This window comes from Nicotiana attenuata, unplaced genomic scaffold (genome assembly GCF_001879085.1).
Source record: "Nicotiana attenuata strain UT unplaced genomic scaffold, NIATTr2, whole genome shotgun sequence".
NCBI classification, from domain to species: domain Eukaryota; kingdom Viridiplantae; phylum Streptophyta; class Magnoliopsida; order Solanales; family Solanaceae; genus Nicotiana; species Nicotiana attenuata.
This window is the reverse complement of record NW_017671849.1, coordinates 212,291-221,141: the sequence shown is the minus strand read 5'-3', so window position 1 is coordinate 221,141 and position 8,851 is coordinate 212,291. Positions and strand designations below refer to the sequence as shown.

The 8,851-nt window shown below is 36.1% G+C and overlaps 1 protein-coding gene across 1 annotated transcript in view; it reads left to right on the top strand.

Annotated features, from left to right (window-relative positions):
• The first annotated feature begins 6,310 nt into the window (after positions 1–6,310).
• Positions 6,311–8,851, top strand: part of LOC109210544 (protein TIC 20-I, chloroplastic-like) — a 9,212-nt gene continuing 6,671 nt past the window's right edge. Inside the window, exon 1 of the mRNA XM_019373972.1 lies at positions 6,311–6,519. The gene's annotated coding sequence lies outside the window, so the exon portion shown is untranslated. The remainder of the gene's footprint in view (positions 6,520–8,851) is intronic.

Below are 8,851 nucleotides of genomic sequence, written 5' to 3'. Positions count from 1 at the left end.
GATTTCACATCATTGTGCTACTTTGAGGTGACGCACACGCTAAATGATGAGCGTGGGGTCGTGCACCGTTGGGGAATTTGACTTGGTCCATTCCGTACAACTATTAAGTCGCGTATTTTACTTGAAAACTAATTGATATTGTTATATTTTGGAAAATATTATTGTGTTTGGGGCTAAATGTCGTGTATGGGCCTTGTGTCGATTATTTGGACCCTTAGGGGCTTTTACTACTGTTTTTCCTCACTGTTTTGATTTAATGTTTACACTCAGTCATGCTATGTTCTTACTATTTTCATAACACGGTTTTGTTCACTCCTTTTGATTTCATAAATGATTTTGAGTCGAGTACTTGTTTTACTATCAGCCCGAGGGGCTTGAGTGAGATCTGACTGAGTGAGGCCGAGGGCCTGTGTTGTGAGGATATCATGGGATTGGGATGCGTGCCGCATCATGTGGTACTGATTTATTATGCTACGAGGTGGCTTATGATTGATAAGAGGCCGAGATCCTGCATTATTATGTCACGAGATGGCTTATTATTGCGCTTGGGCCGCAAGGGGCCACTCTCGGAATCTGTACACCCCCAGTGCGCGCGGGTACCCAGTGTGAGTGATGTGATGTAGGCCAAGGGGCTGTTGTTATTTCAAATTGTTGCCCGGAGGGCTATTCTTGATCCATGTTTTTTCCCGAGGGGCGTTTCTTGATTTATGGTATGCCCGAGGGGCTGATTACGAGTGATTATGAGGTAGCCCGAGGGGCTGGTTCTGTTGATATTGTGCCCGAGGGGCGATTTATGGTACATGTTTTGCTCGAGGGGCTATTTACGTTTCTATCATTTTTATTCACTGTTTTCATCACTCGCTTGAAACTACTGGAAGATGTTTTAAAAAGGAAAGGGTTTTTACTAATACTGAGCTTGATTTACGAAATAAAGGATTTCTGTACTGTTTTGGAAATGTACTGTATTTCTTGTAGCGTTATGACGTGGCTTACGTGTTTTCTTACTACTTAGCTTTCATTTACTATTATTACTTACTGAGTTGGCGTACTCACATTGCTCCCTGCACCTTGTGTGCAGATTCAGGTATTTCTGAACCCGTAGTGGGTGTTGATTGCTCAGTGGCAGAGTCATTGAAGTTAGCAAGGTAGCTGCCCGACGTTCGCAACACTGGTTTTCTCCCTCTTGTCTTCCTTAGACTGTATTTAGTAAATTTTTAGACTCTTAGTTGTTTTCAGATCTTAGTAGATGCTCGTGACTTGTGACACCCCGATGTCGGGCTTGTGTATTTATTCCGCACTGTTCATTTAGACTTACATTATGAGATATCTGATTAATTCAAGGCTTAGAAATGATTGTTATTGATTAAATGATTAATTTGGGAGTTGTGTCAGCTGGCCTAGTTTCACGATAGGCGCCATCACGACCGGGTCGGTTTTAGGATCGTGACAAGTAAACATATAGGTTAAACAGAAGTAGACATGTTATTACAGTAAACACATAGGTTAAACAGGAGTAGACATGCTATTGCAGTAAACACATAGGTCAAATTGAATAGCAGGAAACTTATAGTCTAATTGAATAACAGTAAACATACTGATAACAGGGCATATAGTTAAATCGAATAGTAGTAGACATGCTGGGTAGGAAAAACCATATAGGTTCAGAATAAAGACATGTTGATTATAAGGAAACACACATTGGTTTAATTGAATGGCGGTAGTGGAAGCATACCAGTTAAGAGATAGCAATAGGAGAGTAAAGCAAACAGGGTGTGAAGGTCTAGCCTTGGCTCCCAGCCGGTTAGACAATGTAACAACAGAGAGTAGAAGATTGTGATAGAGGAAGTGATCAAGAACTTTGTATATTTTCTATGTCTGTGTGTGTGTGTTGAACTATGTTCGTGTGTGTTAAAGAAAAAAATGAAACTTATATATCATTGAGCAGAATAAACGAATAAGGCAAGAAAAATTAACAGCATATAAATAAAGTATGCAAATCAATTAACCAGTCAATTATGGCTAAAACTAATCAATTAATATCACTTAAATTAGGGAGAATCTCATACGAAATCATTCGGCAGGCATGATTGAAGTTAAATAAGGTAAGCAATATGTCTAGAGACCATAGATTAGACTAATTGATATAAAGAAGGCAAGTAGTACCAATTAAAAATTATAAATGAGGAAAATAGGCAAAACCACAGAGAAGTACTAATTTTAACAGGAAAATATGATTCGAGCCCTAAGTAAATCAGTCAATCCAAACAATAACGAAAAAATTGAAGCGGATAGTAAGACAAATGAACAAACAAAGGACTAGAACATAAGAGTAAAGATTACCAGCTTCAAACACTCAGAAACTCTTAGAAAAGTTTTTGCAGAAACAAGAAGAAAGGGAACCCTAGTTTTAGAGAAATATTTAGGATCGATTAACGGTAAGGAAAGCAGAAAACCTTTAAAGAAAAATGTTATAGAAACTCGAAACCACTTCAAATCTATAGCAAATAATAAAGAATCAAAAACCCCAATTTGGAGGAACATTAAAATCAGTCGATGATAAAGAGAACAGAAAAATTTTAAGGAAAGATATACTCAAACTCAAAAATGTTTCAGATCTACAAGGATCTGAATAGATTCAAAGTGTGAGAGATGAGGGTTTTGAGAAAGGACAGAGATAAAAGAAAATCTGAGTTGGAACTAGAGATTCGAGCCATAAACACGAGTTAATAGTACTCACAAACGGAGATGGCCATAAGACAGGCCTAGGAGTCAGACTTCGGCGAAACTTGGTTGAATCTCTTTGAGATTCTCTCATAAACCGACAAAGTCGTACAACCAGAAGATGTAACAGGCCGTTAGGGGCCTCAAATCACCAGGGAACCTCATGGAATAGGTAGGAATCGAAGGGATTTGGGGTAGATTTAGGTGACGGTGCTAGGGTTAGGGTTAGTCTCAAAGAGAAGAGAGGAGATGAGGGATTCAAGGGCGGCTGGGTGTAATAAATGGCTAGGGTTAGGGGGGTCATTTAGAATAAAAAAAGAAAGAAGGAATAGGGGTCGTTGATCTCAGAGATCAACGGCCAGGATTAGAAGGGGTCTAGGTCGGGTTGAATTTAATTGGGTTAGGTTTGATTTGAATTGGGATTGGGTTTAATTAAATTGGATTGGGGGGATCTGATTTTCGGTATAAATTAGGGCTATTTGTTAAATACCCATTTTTACTAAATAAAATAATTTAAAATAGGTAATTAAATGATAAAAATTAATTTTCATGCATGAAGGTGATTTAAAATAATTTTTTAATATTATAAAAAGTCCATTTTTGTATAGATAACGTAATTATGCATATGTAGGGGCTATTTTTGTAAAATATGCAATTATAGTCCTAAAAATGCAAATATAATTATAAAAATACAATTAAAATATTTGAACACTCATATGAACATAAATGGTGAATTTAGATGATTAAATCATCATAAAATAATATGAGGGCTAGTTTTGAACATTTATATAATTAAAAAATACAGAAATAAATGAATTTAGGGCCTCCAAAAATTGTAGAAAAATTGTAAAAAATACTTGCGCATGTTTTTAAATGCATGTACAATATTTTAAAAGTGTGTATGAATATTTAAAAATATATGAGAGAAAAATTGGGTATCAACAACAGCCACCAATTCGGAGGTGCTAAAGTTAAAACTATAATCCCCTATTCTTGCTCGTGTACTGCTCGTTCCTTTTTGAACCTGGATGAAGAAGTCGCATCATTTTGTCTTGATCTTGAATCAAATTGTGCATTCTCTTATTTAGATCGACAGTCTCGCCCTACAGGTCCTATGTATGGCTCGTACCTGTTTTTACCGGGCCTCCTCTCTGATTCTGAGTGTCTCGAATCTGGTCTTTCTTCGGTCCTTGGCCGTGCGACCGTATCTTCTTCTATCTACAGCTTCGTACTGTATCTATTGTACACATCGTTCCAAGTTGTTGCAGGAAATTCTCACAAACTTTCTTTCAACCTTCTCGTGGCTTCTGAACTTTTCTCGTTCAACTTGCTCGCGAATGCCATAGCCTCCCAGTTATCAGGTACTCATGGTAACATCATCCTCTCTCGTTGGAATCTATCTGCGAATTTCCTGAGTAATTCTGTACTCCCTTGTTTAACCTTGAAGATGTTTTTCATCCCTTTCTTAACTTTTTGAGCCCCCGAATGTGCTTTTATAGATGAATCTGCAAGCTCAGCAAAAGAATCAATGAAATTTTCAGGTAAAAGAGAATATTATGTTAACGTCCCTTTTGTGAGTGTTTTGCCAAACCGTTTAACCAAAACTGGTTCGATCTCTTTCTTGGTTAGATCATTGTCTTTCACGCCGGTAGTGAACGCGGTTACGTGATCCCGAGGGTCAGTCATTCCATCATATTCGGGAATATCAGGCATTTTAAATGTTTTGGGAATTGGTAAAGGTGTTGCACTTGGTTTCCAGGGCTGCTGTGAATATTTGTCAATATCGACACCTTTGATCACGGGAGGCACGCCACGTATTTGCTCTATACGCTCGTTTTGCTCCTCTAGCTGTTTCTGTAAAATTAGCACTAAACTGTGTAAACTAGAATTATTTGGTGTACCTTACCCTCCATCTCGAGATTCATTGGGAATTTCAACACTTCCAGAATTATCAAGCCCCGAATGCGGGTTCTCCAAAGTTGTTATATCAACTAGCGGAGGAGTTTGCACTGCGTTAGGTAATCCTATGACAAAAGCCTGCAGTGCATTGTTCACGTGTTCTGCGATTAATTGTTTCAAGGCATCTTGTTACACGGCTTGGCCGTCTCTATGCTGACATCACTGCGCGAAGTATACCTTTCAAGTGAACTTTCACGGGATTGCCGGGGGGATCCCGTAGGTGTGTGATGTAGTGGAGTTCCACCTTGTTGGTTCAGCTGGTTGTTCTCGTTAGCGGTTGATATATTTGGTCGTTAAAAACAAAATTTGGAAAGTGAACAGATTATCATATTTCCAGCAACAGAACCAATTTGTTTAGCCTAAAATAGATTTCTCGGTCAAAGTCAATATCAAGAAGAAATCGGGTTACTGCTAACCAAGATTTACTTCACTTTCCCAATAATTTGAAGAATAAAGCAAAGAATATAAATAATTGATAAAGAAAGAAAATACGAAATAGATTGATTATCACCCCCAAAGTTGCGATTAGAACCTCGTGAATAAAGTAAAAAATGATTGCATAAATTTCAATAAAAAATTAGAGATCACTACAAATGTGGTCGAAGTCCTTAGACAGGAGTATACAATTATGATGGTTTCCTTACTTAATCGGACTCATTAACGGCATTAATTTCCTTGACTACCCGTTATTATATATAATTGTAACGGAAGTATTTATGGCGGAGGATTTCCCGTAATCGTAATTATATACCGATTTCCCTTCCTTATTTATGACAGGTTTGTACATCTTCCCTTCTTAATGGTCTTTATCCATTTCGCTCATGTTTCTCTTTTTTAGAGCTGTCAGGTCCGATTCTTTTCTCAGTGTAACCCCGAGAGTGTTCCTCCCGTACCTTCTTGTATTTTTTAACTCGTCTAATTAAGAATTCCATTTGTAGCTATATTAATGATCCACGTACCATGCCTCATTTCCTTGATGATAGTCCACGTGCCATGCCTCTTTTTCACTGATACAACATTTTCATTCGGAAAGACAAATGTGTTGTACACAAATTGCTGACGGCAATCAGCATCTATGTTCATCCGTGATTAAGTGTTGAAGATTCACGAATTCTTGTTTCTAGTACACGGGGCCACATTTTCGAATATGCAAATATTCTTGAAAATGTAGAACTTTACAGAACACAATCCAATAGATTTGAAACAAAAGCAGTTGCAACCACGCAACTATAGTTGGGGAACTCTACTATAGCTGTAGTTTTACCTTTAAAAGCTACCAACTTCAGCATATGATGTTGGAGTTTAAGTATGACGTCTTTTATTTGTAAAAAGTTCCAACTCCAACACCCTATATGGGAGTTTTTGCGTTTTTTAGTAAGGGTACTTTTGTCGTGTTAAACAGTAACTTTTTCAAGTACATTTCAAATGATGGCTAAAAACTCATAAAAATTTCTACTTAAATAGCCGCCCATCCAATTGCTTAACTAAGAATAACTGGCAGATATAATATACGTAGAATTTATGTATAATATATATGTAACTTATGTATATCCATTGTATCATATATATAATATCGGATAGAAAAAGTAAATAGTAAATAGTAAATGCTATTGGCTATTTGTGTAAAAATCCGAGGACTCATAGCCAGCTCAAAAGTGGATATCCCACCTAATTTTCCCCGTCCCTGTGGTGTATGGCCTCAATTTAGAAGTGAGCGGCGGCCCATTGACAGCTCGTTTTCCTCTTATTCAAAATCCAGTAATCCACCATAACAGATAAGTTCTGAGCACTCACTTGCACCCCGCACATCTCTTACTCTCTCTCTATGCCTTCAACTAGGTATTTAATCCTTCTTTCTGTTTCGAATTTTTTTTTCGCCTTTGTATTTTTGCGGAAGTAGGGCTATTTTTGAAGCATAAATGGGTGCTTTTGTTATTATTCAATTTTATGGTCTTCGCCTTTACAACTATTTGTCGGCTTCCACAAAGTAATAATCTTGTGACATTGGAATTTAGGGGGTTTAAATATGAAAAACTGATAGTTGTGAAAGTAATGTTGTTGAATCTGTCATTTTGAAGCATTTATGGGATTAAATTCGAGTTTATTCTAAATTTTGAATAACAAAAGTTTAGATTTTGAAAATTTCAATTAATTTCGATTCAATTGCTTCTTGTTAGTTTTATGCGTCCTGATGTAATGTAATATCCAAACCATTCAGTTATTTCAAGCTCAACATTTGAAATACACTCACCTAACAGAATAAATTGTGTGTTTCCGGCCTTATTTTGTTATTGAAGTTTTTCTGGCTTGAAGGCCTTAGACAACTTTACCTTTTTTTCCCCTTTTTTTTGGTTACTAAGTAGAGTAGGGGCTATTTGAATGTGCAATTTGAATGGGTACAAATTGATCGGAAGGTGTATAGGTCTGAGAATTAGTGTAGAAGTTTAGTAGGTGATCGAGAGTGTTTCTTCCCCATACCAGTAGTATTAGTAGTTAGTCTTGTATTCTATTATTTTTAGATTTCTATTACTGTTGACATGTGATTTTTGACCCTCCCCGAAATTTTACCCATTTTATCATGTAAATATTTAGTTGAGGCTTAATATCGCCATTTCAACTAATTTTTATTATTTTTACTTTATTTTATTACAAGTAAACGAAAAATTACAAAAATAGGTTTATTAATATTTAATAGTCATTTTTAATCTTAAAAAATATATATATACAAAAAATAGTACCCTATCTTTATTTTTATAATCTTGATAACACAAAAAAAATAGTTTTATGTTTTATAGTTTAGTTCAATTAATTAAAATTAGTTTTATATTTTGATATTATAATTGTACATAATTTTAGAAGAAGGAATTAGTTTTAGGTTGGTTTATCCCGTTTTTACAAATCTTATAGTCCATTTTGTTTTAGTCTTTGGCCAAAAATCCCTAGCCCATAATAATAGGATCATACCCTTAACCTAATCCCTACCTACCCTATATAATACACCCTATCTACACCCAAAAAAATCCCAATCAGCCGCAACAGTGCAAGACCTCCTAACGTCTTCTTCTTCAGCTTTGACACCCAAAACCAAAAACCTTGAACACCCCCAAGCAACCAGCCGCAAAGAACAAAAAATCAGCCGCACCCCCCACCTGAAACTAGCGGCAACCCAGCTGACTACACAAAAAATGAAAAACAGCCTTTCCCCTTTGATTTTTTGATCCATCTTCTTTCTCAACTCACACATATAAACACATACACATGTAGATATCATGGAAGCATTCGGTATTTTCTTTAATCCAAAGATCGAGAAAGTCAAAAACTCAAAAAAACAGAAAACAAAAACACAAAATGAAAGATCTTAAAGCCGGTTCAATTTCTACTTGTTTACACTAATTTTCTGTTATTACAAAGACTATTCGAATCGGAAAACAGAGAGAGAAAAACGCCCAAGCCTAGTTGAGTACGCTCGAGGTTCGTCGAATTCCGCCGAGCTTCAAAGTTGAGGTTCCGGAATCACGGTCTTGATCAGCTTTTGGTTTTGAACAAACCGATTCAGATCCTTCTTGTTAAAGGTTATTTTTGCACCCTACTCTTCTTCCTCGTTAAAATACTTGTGTTGATATTTTATTGAGTGATTTTAAGTTGAATACAATATCACATTTCTAATGAGCATGTTATTGATTTTACGGTGAAAAGCTACATCTGCAATTGTTAGCTATAAAGATTTTGTTTAGTACTTCAAGTTTGTAGTCGTGTAGTATCGTATATCCAAGAAAGTATTTTTTTTAGTGTGGTTAAATTGAATGCACCTGGAGTGTAACATTTTTGTTTTCTAAAGGTTATTACATTGTTGAATATGTAACTTGATCCTTTACTTTACAATAGACTTGTTACAAGAAGTTTCTGCTAAGAATCTGTAATAGGGCGCAGAATTCATTTGGCTTTTCTTAAATTACCTAGGTTATTTGTAGTTTCCTTTCACCAGATAATGCTTATAACTTATTATTGTGATTGTGTATACGTTCGCGTAACATAATTATGATTTTTTCTAAAAAAACAAAATCGGAGTATGCGTTCGCGCAACTTCGGCCTAACTTTCTTAATAATATAAAGCGTTATAATTGTGGACACGTTGCGTAACCTGTTTCAAGATTTTTCTAATTAAAGGCGG